Source organism: Staurois parvus, unplaced genomic scaffold (genome assembly GCF_062004578.1).
Source record: "Staurois parvus isolate SC_StPar_1 unplaced genomic scaffold, SC_StPar_1.0 ptg000677l, whole genome shotgun sequence".
Classification (NCBI taxonomy): Eukaryota; Metazoa; Chordata; class Amphibia; order Anura; family Ranidae; genus Staurois; species Staurois parvus.
This window is the reverse complement of record NW_028318473.1, coordinates 96,081-114,491: the sequence shown is the minus strand read 5'-3', so window position 1 is coordinate 114,491 and position 18,411 is coordinate 96,081. Positions and strand designations below refer to the sequence as shown.

Sequence of the window (18,411 nt, the reverse complement as noted above, 5' to 3'; positions counted from 1 at the left end):
CCCTCCCCATCCAATCTCACCACTCAACTGACCTCCAGTGAACCCTAACAATTTCAAGAATGGACAAAGAAAAAAAAAAAATACATCTGATTAGATCAAGAGTCCACTGGATGTCTAAAGCTTCATAAGCTGATTGTACAATCTCCTTTAGATCTTCCAAAATGTAGAGCAGAAGGTCCAGCCTCATTGGACATACACTGAACTCAATCTTTAGGTAAGCCCTCAAGATTGTAATGTGCATGGCCCGTTTGTGGAACCCATGCCCAAATGATCAATATGTTATCCTCACTTTGTGATTGGCCAGCTTGAGGAACCGAAGTCCAACAGATCAACTGTTATCCCAACCAGTAATGTGTATAGCCAGTTCAATGGGTCCACACCAAAATTGACTGACGGCTATCCCAACCAGTAATGTGTATAGCCAGTTCAATGGACCTACATCAAAACTGATTGACTGTTATCTCAACCAGTAATGTGTATAGTCAGTTCAATGGACCTTCACCAAAATTGATTGACTGTTATCTCAACCAGTAATGTGTATAGCCAGTTCAATGGGCCCACACCAAAACTGATTGACGGTTATCCCAACCAGTAATGTGTATAGCCAGTTCAATAGACCTACACCAAAATTGACTGACTGTTATCCCCACCAGTAATGTGTGTGGCCAGCATGAGGAACATGACAGCTCCAAGACAGGGCAGAGGAGCAGTACTGAAATCTGTCCTGTCTTGGAGCTATCATGTTCTCATCATATTCCACGTAAAGGATTTCAATAAAGGACTTCATCCACCACATTGTTGTTTGTGCGGCCAACCATTCTGTTTTTCCATTGCATCTGTGATCACGGATAGGGCCAGCACCTGAGTGTCTGTGGAGGGGTTATGCAGATTCGGCACTCACCTTTTGCTCTTCCAACATGAGGATCCCAAGCCCAACTGATCAATTGTTAAGCCCACCAGAAGTGGTCTTTTCCCTTTGAAAACCAAAACACACAATTCAAAGCACTCTGACTTTCATACTTTGTCTACAAGGAATTTTCTAATCTTCCAACAATAGGCAACAGTAATGATCAGGAACAAGACAGACAAAGAAGAAGGGTGAGTGCAGAGGATTCTGGGTAATGACAGTCCATAGCCTCCAGGAAATTTTATGCTAAGCTCTCAAGAGCTTACACCAACACAACATTCTTTAAGGGAAATGCTAAATTCTCTATACCATTGTGTACAGATCTTCCAGGAAAGCCAAGCATTTTTTTCCCCCATTTACATAATTTCATCACATTTCTGTATGAGGAGTCATTACGTTTCAGCAGGTGCCTGTCTGGTGGAACGAGATGATTTTCCAAACGTGCAAATGCTAGAGGTGCCAATGAAACACAGACTGTACAGTAAAGCTGGCCACACATCAGCAGAATTTCTCATGAACATTCATATGGAAATTCAGAAAAATGGTAGAGAGCATTCAATGATGCGGTTATGGACCTGACAAATTTTATGAAAAAAGGATTTCACTTGATTGCCATGACAAAGTTTCGATTTTTCGTCAAAATTTTGTACAATTTTTCCAGAATAAATACAAATATGCTCGGTGATCACTAATAAATGGCGATTGGGACTCTCCTGGATTCCGGATGGCAGACAGGTTTTTTATTATGTGCGGTTAAAGATGATTTTAAATCATTTCCAGGCTGCTAGGGTGGAAGGATCCTTTTAAAGCTAATCCGGAGGATATCCATACAAAGATCTACACCACCAGAGAAATTTTCTGAGGATTAAGATAATAAAGCATATATTATCTTAAATATTGGTAAGGGTATATATTCCTTACCCCAATAGAAGTGTGCACTGTGCTAGGAGTCTGTAGCACGGTAGAGTGTCTCACTTGCATGGTTTTGCACAATATATCACATGTGTATGCGTTTTGGATATATACACGTGTTTTCTCACTTGGGTGAATAAGATTGTATTAACCTTATAGGGTAATGAGATTTTTATAAAGGATAATGCACTATGTGAATCTTTTTGTTTTTTTGAGGTAATCAAGGTTTACAAGCAGTGAAGAGTTTTCGTTGGTTTATATTGGAAACTATTTTTTTTGGACTACACGTATTTGTTTTATTGGACTTTAATTTAAAATTGGACTTTATTTATAGATGTGAGATTATATAGGGTAAAGTATTTATTAGTGATCACCGAGCATATTTGTATTTATAATTGTACACCTCTAAGGGTAGAGGTGAAGTGTGCTTATTAAATAGTTGGGAATAGTAGTGTTTTACACATATAATTTTTCCAGAATGAAGACCACATTCACGGTTAGAATTTAATTTGTTCAAGAGAAATTTGACATCCTTCCACTTTGATTTTTCTGGTCACTTTGGTCAAAATTGATCATCCAGTTGACCTCATTAGCTATTAGAAAATTAAATAAACATTTTAAAATTAGATTTTACAGATGTGGGGGTTCAAACAGAAAGAAGAGCATAGATCTCATCCCTCACTCAGGAATTCTAGAGAGTTGGAACTTCTCAGGTTACAGGAGGTTTATCTCCACTGCAGGAGAATTCTGAACAGAAATGGGTGGAAGAGGGATGGTGACTGCCTGACCATTAGAGCCTCCAGGTGACCTGAATGGGGTAGGAGAGACACTGAAATTCAACACCATGCACTACAGTAAATGGGGAGGGCCAGTGAACTAAAACAGCAACCTGTTGCCAATGTAAAATTTTTGTGGAAGAATTGTTGTGTTTTTGGCCCCATAGACTTTATTGTAGAACATTTTACTGTACTGTAGAACATTTTAAATATAAGAATAAATACTACGGTAAATCTAGCATATTTGACATCCTGGGCAGATCGATGTTATACACCCTCCTCCGTCTCTCTAGCTCATTTTTAGTAATAATCTTAAAATTTAATGATTAACAGAAAAGGAACAGTAAAAAAATGATGGTGTCCCCTAATATTAGTGGGTAAGTGTGGAAGGTCCCCCTTTGCAATGGCAGTCAGTGTAGGTGTAGAAAGTCCCCTATGCAATAGTGGCCAGTGCAGGTGTAGAAATTCCCCTATGAATTTGTGGTCAGTGCAGGCGTAGACTGTCCCCCTTGCATTGGGGGGGGGGTTAATGTAGGTGTAAAAGGTCCCCTATGCATTGGGGGGTCAGTGTAGGCGTAGAAGGTCCTCCTTGCATTGGTGGTCAGTGTAGGCATGGATGGTCCCCTTTGCATTGGTGGTCAGTGTAGGCGTAGATGGTCCCCCTTTTATTGGTGGGCAGTGTAGGCGTAGATGGTCCCCCTTGCATTGGTGGGCAGTGTAGGTTTAGATGGTCCCCCTTGCATTGGTGGGCGGTGTAGGTTTAGATGGTCCCCCTTGCATTTGTGGGCGGTGTAGGTTTAGATGGCCCCCCTTGCATTGGTGGGCGGTGTAGGTTTAGATGGTCCCCCTTGCATTGGTGGGCGGTGTAGGTTTAGATGGTCCCCCTTGCATTGGTGGGCGGTGTAGGTTTAGATGGTCCCCTTTGCATTGGTGGGCGGTGTAGGTTTAGATGGTCCCCCTTGCATTGGTGGTCAGTGTAGGTAGAAGATCAATTTGCCATTGCCCACTGGTCACAGAACTCCTAAAAACCATAGGAGGAACCCTGGTTGAGAAATGTTTGTCTAATCTGATCTCTGCATACTTGAGAAACCAATTACAAAATCACCCCCTTCAAGCCATTTGTTACTCACTTAGGTCCTTTTGGTGACCTGGGGACAATTACCTGTGCTGTACACAAATGCGCATACTGGTCATAAACGACCTTCAGGAGGTCTGGCCAGATTCATAAACAAGCTACAGCCCCCATGCCTAACACATAGCATAACCTTCTGCAAGTACCTGTCAAATTCGGGTACTCACTCCCCAAAAGTGTCAATCCTTAATGGGGAGTGCGGGGGGGGGGGGGGGGACGACAAAGCATTAAAATGTAACTTCCCCTTTTGGGTGGAGCTCTGCTTTAATATGTACAGTCTGGAGGAAAGAAGGGAAAGTGGAGAACATGATTGAATCCTCTAAATACATGAAGGGGCTGAATAAAGTTCAGGAGGGCAGTATGTTCAATATGAAACCGAAATCAAGAACAAGGGGACAGGACTTCAAACTAACTGGAGGAAAGTTCAAAACTAATCTTAGAAAGTAATATTTTACTGAAAGAGTAGTTGATACCTAGAATAGACTTCCAGCAGGGGTAGTGAGCCAGTCAATAGTAAATGGTCTCAAACATGCTTGGGACAAGCATATAGATCTACATTCAGACAAAAAAAGTTGATGGGAAAGAAAAAAAAAAAAAAAAAAAAAAAAAAAAGAAACCCCCCTCCCCCCCAAAAAAAAAAAAAATACAAAGCACAAAACATGTAAAAAAATAGGAATATATATATATATATATATATATATATATATATATATATATAAACCCACAACAATACAAAACATACAGTTGTGTCCAAAATTATTCAACCCCCAATGCTGTAAAGGGGTTTAGGGACTATAGTGTACATTTGGAATTGTATTCAGAATCAAATCCTACAAGGACGTTGTAACTACCCAAATGCAACTAAAATGACATCAATTGTTTATGTAATACAGTAGTAAATGGTTCTTATGTGGTTTCTTCATTGCCACAATTATTCAACCCCTTAAAGACTACCACTCTGAAGAACAGAGGTTCATACAGGTGCTTTCCATCAGGTATTGAAAACACCTGTGGATGTCACCGAGCAGCAATCAAGCATAATAAGCACCAATTAGGCAGCTTTAAAATGACTGTGATACTCAGCTCCTTCTAGACATTTACTGGTGTGGTTACAAACATGGTGAAGGCAAGAGAATGGTCCAGGAAGACAAGAGAAGAGGTGATTTCTCTTCACAGGAAGGGCAATGGCTATAAGAAGATTGCAAAGATGTTAAACATACCAAGAGACACCTTAGGAAGCATCATTCGCAAATTCAAGGCAAAGGGCACTGTTGAAACGCTACCTGGTCGTGGCAGAAAGAAGATGCTGACTTCGACTGCTGTGCGCTACCTGAAGCGTAGAGTGGAGAGAAGTCCCCGTGTGACTGCTGAGGAACTGAGAAAAGATTTGTCAGATGTGGGTACAGAAGTTTCAGCCCAGACAATAAGACGCACACTGCGTAATGAAGGCCTCCGTGCCAGAACTCCCAGGCGTACCCCCTTGCTGTCTCCAAAGAATAAGAAGAGTCGACTGCAGTATGCCAAAAGCCATGTGGACAAACCACAAAAGTTGTGGGATAGTGTTCTGTGGACTGATGAAACAAAATTAGAACTGTTTGGGCCCATGGATCAACGCTATGTTTGGAGGAGGAAGAACAAGGCCTATGATGAAAAGAACACCTTGCCTACTGTGAAGCATGGTGGAGGGTCAATCATGCTTTGGGGCTGTTTTGCTTCTGCAGGTACAGGGAAGCTTCAGCGTGTGCAAGGTACCATGAATTCTCTTCAGTACCAGGAGATATTGGATGGAAACGTGATGCAGTCCGTCACACACCTGAGGCTTGGGAGACGTTGGACCTTTCAACAGGACAATGATCCCAAGCATACCTCCAAGTCCACTAGAGCATGGTTGCAGAGGAAAGGCTGGAACATTTTGGAGTGGCCATCGCAGTCACCAGACTTAAATCCGATTGAGAACCTCTGGTGGGACTTAAAGAAAGCAGTTGCAGTGCGCAAGCCTAAGAATGTGACTGAACTGGAGGCCTTTGCCCATGAAGAATGGGCGAAGATACCCGTAGATCGCTGCAAGACACTTGTGTCAAGCTATGCTTCACGTTTAAAAGCTGTTATAACTGTAAAAGGATGCTGTACTAAGTACTAAGATTGAATGTCACTTGGGGGTTGAATAAAACTGATAATGCTGTGAGCACAGAAAAGACATTTGTGGTTATTTCATTATAACTGTTATGTTATATTTGTCTGACCTACAAGTGCCTCTTTAATGTAAATGTAAGCAAGATGACTGAATGATCAAAAGCAATGTCAAACTGGCCAAAACACTCAATTTCAGTGGGGGTTGAATAATTTTGGACACAACTGTACATGTGTATTATATACACACACACATTGTATTGTTTATTTTTTACATGTTTTATATTATTCGTTTTATATACATATATATATATACAGTCATGGCCGAAATTGTTGGCACCCTTGATATTTTTCCTGAAAATCAAGTATTTCACACAAAAAAGGTATTGCATTAACACATGTTTTGCTATACACATGTTTATTCCCTTTGTATGTATTGGAACAAATATAAAACAGAGGCAGAAAAGCAAATATGACATAATGTCACACAAAACCCCAAAAATGGGCTGGACAAAAGTATTGGCACCCTTAACTTAATATTTGGTTGCACACCCTTTGGAAAACATAACTGAAATCAGTCGCTTCCTATAACCATCAATAAGCTTCTGACACCTCTCACCCGGAATTTTGGACCACTCTTCCTTTGCAAACAGCTCCAGGTCTCTCTTATTGGAAGGACACCTTTTCCCAACAGCAATTTTAAGATCTCTCCACAGGTGTTCAATGGGATTTAGATCTGGGCTCATTGCTGGCCACTTCAGAACTCTCCAGCGCTTCTTTGCCATCCATTTCTGAGTGCTTTTTGACGTATGTTTGGGGTCATTGTCCTGCTGGAAGACCCAGGATCTTGGACGCAAACCCAGCTTTCTGACACTGGGCCCTACAGTGCGACCCAAAATCCTTTGGTAATCCTCAGATTTCATGATGCCTTGCACACAGTCAAGGCACCCAGTGCCAGAGGCAGCAAAACAACCCCAAAACATCATTGAACCTCCACCATATTTTACCGTAGGTACTGTGTTTTGTTCTTTGTAGGCCTCATTCCGTTTTCGGTAAACAGTAGAATGATGTGCTTTACCGAAAAGCTCTATCTTGGTCTCATCTGTCCACAAGACGTTTTCCCAGAAGGCTTTTGGCTTACTCAAGTACATTTTGGCAAACTGTAGTCTTGCTTTTTTATGTCTCTGTGTCAGCAGTGGGGTCCTCCTGGGTCTCCTGCCATAGCGTTTCATTTCATTTAAATGTCGACGGATAGTTCGCGCTGACACTGATGCTCCCTGAGCCTGCAGGACAGCTTGAATGTCTTTGGAACATGTTTGGGGCTGCTTATCCACCATCCGGACTATTCTGCGTTGCAATCTTTCATCAATTTTCCTCATCCGTCCACGACCAGGGAGATTAGCTACAGTGCCATGGGTTGCAAACTTCTTGATAATGTTGCGCACTGTGGACAAAGGCAAATCTAGTTCTCTGGAGATGGACTTGTAACCTTGAGATTGTTGATATTTTGCCACAATTTTGGTTCTCAGGTCCTCAGACAGTTCTCGTCTCCTCTTTCTGTTGTCCATGCTTAGTGTGGCACAGACAGACACACAATGCAAAGGTTAAGTGAACGTCTCTCCTTTTTATCTGCTTTCAGGTGTGATTTCTATATTGCCCACACCTGTTACTTGCCCCAGGTGAGTTTACAGGAGCATCACATGCTTGTAACATTCTTATTTATCCGCAGTTGTGAAAGGGTGCCAATACTTTTGTCCAGCCCATTTTTGGAGGTTTGTGTGACATTATGTCGAATTTGCTTTCTTTCCTCCCTTTTTTTGTTTTGTCCCAATACACACAAAGGGAATAAACATGTGTATAGCAAAACATGTGTTAATGCAATACGTTTCGTGAGAAATACATGATTTCCTGGAGAAATATCAAGGGTGCCAACAATTTCGGCCATGACTGTATATATATATATATATATATATATATATATATTTATTATGTATGTTTTGTATTGTTTTTTTTTTATATACACACACACACATTGTATTGTTTATTTTTTACCTGTTGTGTTTTTTTTTTGTTTTACCGGTTTTTTTTCTTTTTTTCCCATCAACTTTTTTTGTCTGAGTATAGATGTAAGTTTTGTATTGTGTATGGAAGAAAAAAGGTTTTGTATTGTTTTTATACATTTTTGTATATATATATATATATATATATATATATATATATATATACATACACACACACACATATACACATATATACACACACACACATATACACACACACACATACATACAGTTGTGGCCAAAATTATTCAACCCCCACTGAAATTGAGTGTTTTGGCCAGTTTGACATTGCTTTTGATCATTCAGTCATCTTGCTTACATTTACATTAAAGAGGCACTTGTAGGTCAGACAAATATAACATAACAGTTATAATGAAATAACCACAAATGTCTTTTCTGTGCTCACAGCATTATCAGTTTTATTCAACCCCCAAGTGACATTCAATCTTAGTACTTAGTACAGCATCCTTTTACAGTTATAACAGCTTTTAAACGTGAAGCATAGCTTGACACAAGTGTCTTGCAGCGATCTACGGGTATCTTCGCCCATTCTTCATGGGCAAAGGCCTCCAGTTCAGTCACATTCTTAGGCTTGCGCACTGCAACTGCTTTCTTTAAGTCCCACCAGAGGTTCTCAATCGGATTTAAGTCTGGTGACTGCGATGGCCACTCCAAAATGTTCCAGCCTTTCCTCTGCAACCATGCTCTAGTGGACTTGGAGGTATGCTTGGGATCATTGTCCTGTTGAAAGGTCCAACGTCTCCCAAGCCTCAGGTGTGTGACGGACTGCATCACGTTTCCATCCAATATCTCCTGGTACTGAAGAGAATTCATGGTACCTTGCACACGCTGAAGCTTCCCTGTACCTGCAGAAGCAAAACAGCCCCAAAGCATGATTGACCCTCCACCATGCTTCACAGTAGGCAAGGTGTTCTTTTCATCATAGGCCTTGTTCTTCCTCCTCCAAACATAGCGTTGATCCATGGGCCCAAACAGTTCTAATTTTGTTTCATCAGTCCACAGAACACTATCCCACAACTTTTGTGGTTTGTCCACATGGCTTTTGGCATACTGCAGTCGACTCTTCTTATTCTTTGGAGACAGCAAGGGGGTACGCCTGGGAGTTCTGGCACGGAGGCCTTCATTACGCAGTGTGCGTCTTATTGTCTGGGCTGAAACTTCTGTACCCACATCTGACAAATCTTTTCTCAGTTCCTCAGCAGTCACACGGGGACTTCTCTCCACTCTACGCTTCAGGTAGCGCACAGCAGTCGAAGTCAGCATCTTCTTTCTGCCACGACCAGGTAGCGTTTCAACAGTGCCCTTTGCCTTGAATTTGCGAATGATGCTTCCTAAGGTGTCTCTTGGTATGTTTAACATCTTTGCAATCTTCTTATAGCCATTGCCCTTCCTGTGAAGAGAAATCACCTCTTCTCTTGTCTTCCTGGACCATTCTCTTGCCTTCACCATGTTTGTAACCACACCAGTAAATGTCTAGAAGGAGCTGAGTATCACAGTCATTTTAAAGCTGCCTAATTGGTGCTTATTATGCTTGATTGCTGCTCGGTGACATCCACAGGTGTTTTCAATACCTGATGGAAAGCACCTGTATGAACCTCTGTTCTTCAGAGTGGTAGTCTTTAAGGGGTTGAATAATTGTGGCAATGAAGAAACCACATAAGAACCATTTACTACTGTATTACATAAACAATTGATGTCATTTTAGTTGCATTTGGGTAGTTACAACGTCCTTGTAGGATTTGATTCTGAATACAATTCCAAATGTACACTATAGTCCCTAAACCCCTTTACAGCATTGGGGGTTGAATAATTTTGGCCACAACTGTACATACACACATATACACACACACACACACACATACACAAAATCGTATAAAAAAACAAAACAATACAAAACATTTTTTCTCCATACACAATACTATACTCAGACAAAAAAAGTGATGAAAAGACAAAAAAGAAAAAAAGACCCATTAAACAAAAAAAAAACCCAAAAAAAACACAACAGGTAAAAAATAAACAATACGTGTGTGTGTATATAAAACCCACAACACAAAACATTATATATACACACACACACAACGATGAATACAAAACATAAAAAGAAAAAAACCAAACAATACAAACCATTTTTTTTTCATACACAATGCAAAACACGTATATTAAGAAAAAAAAAAAAAAACAGGCAGACTTGATGGACCACTCAGTCTTTTTTTCTGACATCACTTTTCAATGTTTCTAAAGCAGGCTCTAAACGTATAGATTTTCATTCAAGAATTTTTGTTTCACGAATATTCATTTGATTCTCTAATCGTTAGTGGGAGGTCAAATCAATGTTAATTTTCGGCAGTGGTGACGGGAAAACTTAAAGGGGCAGGAAAGAAAACATTTCTTGATCAAATGAATTTTCGGCCAGCGTATGTAGTTGTCGTTCAGAAATTACATTAATTTTAAAATTGAATGTTAAAAGCAAAAGACTGTTTTCGAACGATTTTTTGTCCATTCATCGAATGTGCAAAGAATTTTCATGCGACTTTTTATTATGAATATTCTCATCCGAAAATCTACACTTGTATGGCCAGCTTAAGATGCATGAGATCTAAAAGTAAACAATTGACTTTAAAAAGCACATAGAAAACAGAAGTCGTGAAATCCACAGAAAAGAAAATGACATTATTGTACTGCAAGTCTGCCAAACGGAAAATGAGGGAAATATCCAAATCACAGGCAGCTGCTGATCTCTGTATACTGTACATCCAGGAGCGACTTATGACCTGTACACACCATAAGAAAATCGTTCAGAAATGTACATATGAGTGCCGATCGTCCCAGAATCCGATCGTTAGTACACAGCTTCTGAGAGCCGATCACGACGATCCATGTGACAATATCCGAAGGGACAAGCACGGAAATGTTTCTCGCATGATACCAGATTGTATGATATTCGTTTAATCAGCACAGTAGTCGTTCGAAAATACAATACATTACTTCACTTTCAACATTTTTTTTCTTTCGTATGAGAATTTTTGTAAGTATAGAACCCTTTTTATTTTCAATATGGAGATTAGCATGCAAAAAACAAAAACAATTCATCCGACATTCATATTGTGTGTGCGGGACATCAGAAATGATCCAAGATATACAATGAGGGCACATGGAGGAGCCACAGCAATCACACTGAAAACTAGTAAACTATACTCCAATTGGTTGCTGTGGGTTACAGCACTGTTTTCTTTTTGATTTGCAGTAGTCCATATGAGCATGCAGCAGACCACCAGTGATCTATACATCCAATCACCAGGAAAGGGAATCCGAGGCATTGGGGAGCATTGGGCTCGTATAGATGTATACTATACACAGGATGAGCCATGTATGCACACCTCCCACTAAATGTATACAGGAGGACTCCCAGCACTAGGAATGACATCATTTCCCAAATCCAGCAGGAAACTGCAGTGTGGTCCAGTCACCGAGCTACCAATACAACCCGACATCAATGTACACCCCATGTACATCCAGCCTGCAAACACCCACAGCAACCAGGCACCAGCTTAGAACCAGGTGCCAGCTCAGTACAGGTTCCCATAGCAACCAGACATAGCCTCGGAAGCAGATTCCCATAGCAACAAGACATCGGCACAGGGCAGATTCCCATAGCAGCCAGATGTCAGAAAAGGGCAGATTCCCATAGCAACTAGACATTGGCTTAGAAGCAGATTCCCATAGCAACCAGATGTCAGCACAGGGCAGATTCCCATAGCAGCCAGATGTCAGAAAAGAGCAGATTCCCATAGCAACCAGACATCAGCTTAGGGCAGATTCCCATAGCAACCAGACATCAGCTCAGGGCAGATTCCCATAGCAACCAGATGTCAGAAAAGGGAAGATTCCCATAGCAACCAGACATTGGCTTAGAAGCAGATTCCCATAGCAACCAAATGTCAGAAAAGGGAAGATTCCCATAGCAACCAGACATCAGCTCAGTGCAGATTCCCATAGCAACCAGGCGTCAGCACAGGGCAGATTCTCATAGCAACCGACATCGGCTCAGAAGCAGATTGCCATAGCAACCAGATGTCAGCACAGGGCAGATTCTCATAGCAACCAGACATCAGCTCAGAAGCAGATTGCCATAGCAACCAGATGTCAGCACAGGGCAGATTCTGATAGCAACCAGACATCAGCTCAGGGCAGATTCCCATAGCAACCAGATGTCAGAAAAGGGAAGATTCCCATAGCAACCAGACATTGGCTTAAAAGCAGATTCCCATAGCAACCAGATGTCAGAAAAGGGAAAATTCCCATAGCAACTAGATGTCAGAAAAGGGAAGATTCCCATAGCAACCAGATGTCAGAAAAGGGAAGATTCCCATAGCAACCAGACATCAGCTCAGTGCAGATTCCCATAGCAACCAGGCGTCAGCACAGAGCAGATTCCTATAGCATCCAAACATTGGCTCAGTGAAGATTCCCAAAGCAACCAGGCATCAGCACAGGGCAGATTCTCATAGCAACCAGACATCGGCTCAGACGCAGATTGCCATAGCAACCAGATGTCAGCACAGGGCAGATTCTCATAGCAACCAGACATCGGCTCAGAAGCAGATTGCCATAGCAACCAGATGTCAGCACAGGGCAGATTCTCATAGCAACCAGACATCGGCTCAGAGGCAGATTGCCATAGCAACCAGATGTCAGCACAGGGCAGATTCTCATAGCAACCAGACATCGGCTCAGAAGCAGATTGCCATAGCAACCAGATGTCAGCAAAGGGCAGATTCCCATAGCAACCAGACGACGGCATAGAAGCAGATTCCCATAGCAACCAGATGAAACGATGAGACTCCAGGAACTTTGGTTTCACACATTTATTTTGGAAAAAGCATCCCACAGACCGCAGCAGCCAATGTTCTGAGGCCTTGTAGGGGCCCCTTCTCCAGGCAGCGCAATGACAATATTCAGGAATACCAAACCACTATATATACCCCAGTGTAACCCATAGCAACCCAGCATAGAGAGGAGACACCCAGGAGAAGCTCTGCAGAGCCCGCCAATGTCACACAGGGCACCCCTCACCTCTGCAGAGCATCACCCACACAATGCCCCCCTGTGCTCCCCTACTCTGAATAGCTTCACTCGTAGTCACCCCGCTGACCCCACTCTGCAGAGCATCACTCAGTGATGGTCACCTACCTTCCCATATGCTGCACACTACTGTCACCCCATGACTTTGAGAATCAGCAAAAGTCATCTTTTTCTCTTTCTATAGAGCATTGCTCCCACCAGTGTGCCCCCCTTTCCTGCAGAGCATCACTCCCAATGTACCCCCCCTTTCCCGCAGAGCATCATTTCCACCAACACACCCCCCTTTCCCACAGAGCATCACTCCCAACGTGTCCCTTTCCTGCAGATCATCTCTCCCACTGGTGTGCCCCCCTTCCTGCAGATCATCTCTCCCACCGGTGTGCCCCCCTTCCTGCAGATCATCTCTCCCACCAGTGTGCTCTCCCCCCTTCCTGCAGATCATCTCTCCCACCAATGTACCCCCCCCTTCCTGTAGATCATCTCTCCCACCAGTGTGCTCTCCCCCCTTCCTGCAGATCATCTCTCCCACCAATGTACCCCCCCCCCCCTTCCTGTAGATCATCTCTCCTACCAGTGTGCTCTCCCCCCTTTCTGCAGATCATCTCTCCCACCAATGTACCCCCCCTTCCTGCAGATCATCTCTCCCACCAGTGTGCTTTCCCCCCTTCCTGCAGATCATCTCTCCCACCAATATACCCCCCCCTTCCTGCAGATCATCTCTCCCACCAGTGTGCTCTCCCCCCTTTCTGCAGATCATCTCTCCCACCAATATACCCCCCCTTCCTGCAGATCATCTCTCCCACCAGTGTGCCCCCTCCCTTCCTGCAGATCATCTCTCCCACCAATGTACCCCCCCCTTCCTGCAGATCATCTCTCCCACCAATGTACCCCCCCTTCCTGCAGATCATCCCTCCCACCTACCCCCCCCTTCCTGCAGATCATCTCTCCCACCAATGTACCCCCCTTTCTGCAGATCATCTCTCCCACCAATGTACCCCCCCCTTCCTGCAGATCATCCCTCCCACCAATGTACCCCCCCTTCCTGCAGATCATCCCTCCCACCAATGTACCCCCCTTCCTGCAGATCATCTCTCCCACCAATGTACCCCCCCTTCCTGCAGATCATCTCTCCCACCAGTGTGTCCCCTTTCTGCTGACCCTGGAAGCATGACCCCAGCAAGCCAGCTTTGCAGAGCATCACCCCTTTATCCTCACACCGCTGCAGAACATCACTTCCCCTCTGTAAGTTCAGCAGGAATGGATGGCGGAGTTCCATGGCTGCAGATCATCTCACTGACCCCTCTGTAACTTTTGCCGCAGAGCATCTCACCCATTACTAAGTACCGCTGCAGACCATCCCTCCGTCCCCACAGCTGGAATGGGAGATCCCCCCCGGTGTCCCGGTGGTCTGTCCCCGTCTCACCTGTACACGGCGCTCTCCCTGAGATCCCCGGCCGGTCCAATGTGATCCCAGCGCAGCGCTCAGCTCTATATCACCGCACACCTCCGCCCCGCCCCCTCACCGCAGTGCCCAACGGGGACATCTGCTGGCCGTACTGGGGCACAGCACGCTCCCTCCAGTGGCCATGGCGCTCTATGGGACACAGACGGGCCCGGGGATACCGGCATCCAACCATCCAATCAGCGCCCAGACATCGGGGACCGTTCACTGGACAGGAGACACCCACCACCAGTCCGGGCCTTTTCTGGAACGTTTTGTTCACTTGTGACAATCAGTATTGTTGGTTAGAAAATGTCTCAGAACCCCAAACATTATATTATTTATTAAAGCAGAGGCCCTAGAGAATAAAATGGGGGGTCTTATATTGTATTTATGTCACGCGATATTTGCACAGCGGGTTTTCAAATGCAATTTTTTGGGTAAATATAAACTTTTTTCATTTTAATGCAAAAAAACACAATACATAACACAAATCTAAAAGGTGATGTGACGCCGAGATAGATACCAAACATGTCACGCTTTAAATTGCGCTCACCTGTGAAACAGCGACATCAATCTTACGATCCACCGGGGACACTTTAATATCCTTGTGTTACCACAGGTCTGGTGCTCATGATCTGCCGTTCACGTGTGGGACAATCGCTGTTTGCGTGCGGGACTGACACATGCGTTCACCTATGCGCACAAGCACGGGGGGGACAGACGCACTTTATTTATTTAGTTATTATTTATTTCAGGTACTTATGTAGTGCTGTCAATTTGTGCAGCACTTTACATATATATTGTACATTCACATCAGTCCCTAACCCTCAAGGGGCGTACAATCTAAGGTCCCTAACTCACATTCATACCGGGGCGTCCCTAGGGTTGGTGTCACCCGGTGTGATAACACTTGGTGACACCTCCTCCAACGATCCCCGCAGGATGGATCGGATCTGGGGATTGAGCATAATGGATCAGAGTCCGATCCATTATGCTCCCCAATCTGCAGATCTGATCCATCCAGCGGGGTTTTCGGCATGCAACCTATACGGGGTGACACCGGACCCGCTCCACGAAAAGGTAAGTTGTAAAGAATGCCGACGATCCCCGCAGTATGCACCAGATCCATCCTGCGAGATCGTTGGCTTGCTTTACAACTTACATTTTCATAGAACGGGTCCAGTGTCACCCGGTACAGGCCGCACCCCCTCCACCTGCCTCGGGACCAGGGGCGGACTGACCATTTGGAAACTCGGGCACTGCCTGAGGGCCTGGGGTCAGTAGGGGCCCCCATGAGATGCCCCTGGTACCTTTTTCATAGGCTTTTTTGAGTTTGGGCAAGGACACAGGGGCCCCATGATCCCCTATTGCCCAGGGGCCCCATGAGTTGTCAGTCCGCCCCTGCTCGGGACACCACTGATTCATACATACACACACTAGGGCCAATTTAGACAGGAGCCAAATAACCTCCCAGCATGCCTTTGGAGTGTGGGAGGAAACTCAGAGGAAACCCAGGCACAGGGAGAACATGCAAACTCCAGGCAGGTGGTGCCCTGGTTGGGATTCGAACCAACGACCCTAGTACTGCCAGGCGGCACTTAATTTTTTTTCTGCTTTTTTTTTTTTATCACTTTTATTGCTGTCACAAGGAATGTAAACATCTCTTGTGACAGCAGTAGGTATGTGACAGGCAGGGGCGGACTGACCATTCATGCTCTCGGGCGTTACCTGAGGGCCCAGGGTCAGTAAGGGGCCCCATGAGATGCCCCTAGTACCTTTCATAGGCTTTTTTGGGTGTGATTTGAGTGTGGGTGAGGACACAGGGGCCCCATGATCCCCTATTGCCCAGGGGCCCCATGAGTTGTCAGTCCGCTCCTGGTGACAGATACTCTTTATGAAGAGATCTGTTATCTATAAGACCCCAGATCCCTCCTCGCCCTTAAAACCATTCAAAACACCAAGATCAATGTGATTGAATGCTTTTATTTTTTAAAAACCGAAAGTTTCCAAGTAAACCAGAAGTGATGTCAGGTAATTGTTTCTAGGTTCCTATGTCATAGAGCCCAACAAATCCGGTCTGTTCTATGTTCGGCGTGAGCGCCGGCTGATCGATCAAGACTTTCGCTGGGCAGGCAGATCCCATTTCAGCCTCAGAAGAGGCCGGCAAGGGGTACTTCCCTCACACTGATTGTAATAGCAGTTGAGTGGCTAGTTAGGCGCTAGCATTGCTTTTACGAAAGAGCCGACCATCAGCTCTAAAAAATGGTACCAGAGTGATGCCAGTATGATGGCTCAAAGTCCAGCAATGTACACGTACGTCACTGGAGCTGAAGTTCTAGAACTCTAGGCAAAACACTTTTTTTTATTTTGGATGGAGTAATGGAGGGTTATTGCCTCTGTCAGATTTTTTTTTCACCATCTGTGTCCCACTGGGGAGATTTCCCTTTACTTCCTGTCCCATAGCCAAGCAGGAAGTGAGAGGAAATACCTGCAAAGTAAGGGAATTCCTTGGGGCCCCCAGGTCACCAGAACTAGCATCCCCATTGGAAGATTTCCCCTCTATTACTTTTCTGGGGACAATCCAACATTAGAGATTTTCTTTTACTTTCATTTTTAATGATAATGGCAAACAGAACAAACAGAGAGAGAAGGGGAATCTTCCTGACGGGGGCACAGACAGCAATAAAAACATGACAGGGGGTCTAATCCCTCTCCACTCTTTCCAAAACTAAAAAAAAAAAGTTTTATACTTTAACCTCCTTGGCGGTATTCCCGAGTGTGGCTCTGGGTTCATTTTCAGTACCAAAAGCGGTAACCCCGAGCTACACTCAGGATTACACTGTAGTGTAACTTACCTTGTCCCTGCGATCCCCTGATGTCCTCCTGCTGTGGCCTCTGGCCGATGTCCTCCTGCCGTGTCCTCAGGCCGATGTCCTCCCACTGTGTCCTCTGGCCGATGTCCTCCCACTGTGTTCTCCCGCTGTGTCCTCCCACCGTGTCCTCTGGTCAATGTCCTCCCACTGTGTCCTCTGGCCGATATCCTCCCGCCGTGTCCTCCGGTCTATGTCCTCCCACCGTGTCCTCCCATTGTGTCCTCCGGGCGATGTCCTCCCGCCGTGTCCTCCGGCTGATGTCCTCCCACCGTGTCCTTCCACTGTGTCCTCTGGCCATGTCCTCCCACTGTGTCCTCCGGCTGATGTCCTCCCACTGTGTCCTCCGGCTGATATCCTCCCACTGTGTCCTCCCACCGTGTCCTCTGGCCAATGTCCTCCCACTGTGTCCTCTGGCCGATGTCCTCCCACTGTGTTCTCCCGCTGTCTCCTCCCACTGTGTCCTCCCACCGTGTCCTCCCACTGTGTCCTCCGGCCGTGTCCTCCCACTGTGTCCTACGGCCGTGTCCTCCCACTGTGTCCTTCCACTGTGTCCTCTGGCCAGTGTCCTTTTGCTGTGTCTTTGCGCTGTGTCCTCCCACTGTGTCCTCTGGCCAGTGTCCTTTTGCTGTGTCTTTGCGCTGTGTCCTCCCACTGTGTCCTTCTGCTGTGTCCTCCCACTGTTTGCTCCGGCTGTGTCCTCCCACTGTGACCTCCAGATCACCAGATGTCTATGCAAATCGCAACAAAAGTAGTACATGTTGAAATCAGTGTGGCTCCAACCAAGTCGGAACCGCACCGATATGACCGCTCTGATAGCGGACAATAGGATCTGACTTGGCATGCGATTTGCAAGTTGCAGGGCATGCAAATCACATGCCAAGTCACATCCAGTGTGAACCAGCCCCTAAACCAGCTACAAAACAGTGATAGTGAATCAGAACCACTTGCAGAACTGAGCGATAGCGATTCGTGGGGAAATTCGTCATCAGACACTTAAAGTGATGACAGCGACGATTCTGCGACTGAGCTTATTTATTAAAGTATAATTTATGATTTCGCGTTTCAAACTTTATC

The 18,411-nt window shown here is 44.8% G+C and overlaps 1 protein-coding gene across 2 annotated transcripts in view; it reads right to left on the bottom strand.

Annotated features, from left to right (window-relative positions):
- RELT (RELT TNF receptor) overlaps window positions 1-14,550 on the bottom strand; it is a 134,920-nt gene extending 120,370 nt beyond the window's left edge. For both annotated transcript variants that reach the window (XM_089652238.1, XM_089652239.1), the window contains exon 1: window positions 14,444-14,550. The gene's annotated coding sequence lies outside the window, so the exon portion shown is untranslated. The remainder of the gene's footprint in view (window positions 1-14,443) is intronic.
- Between the last annotated feature and the right edge of the window lie 3,861 nt (window positions 14,551-18,411).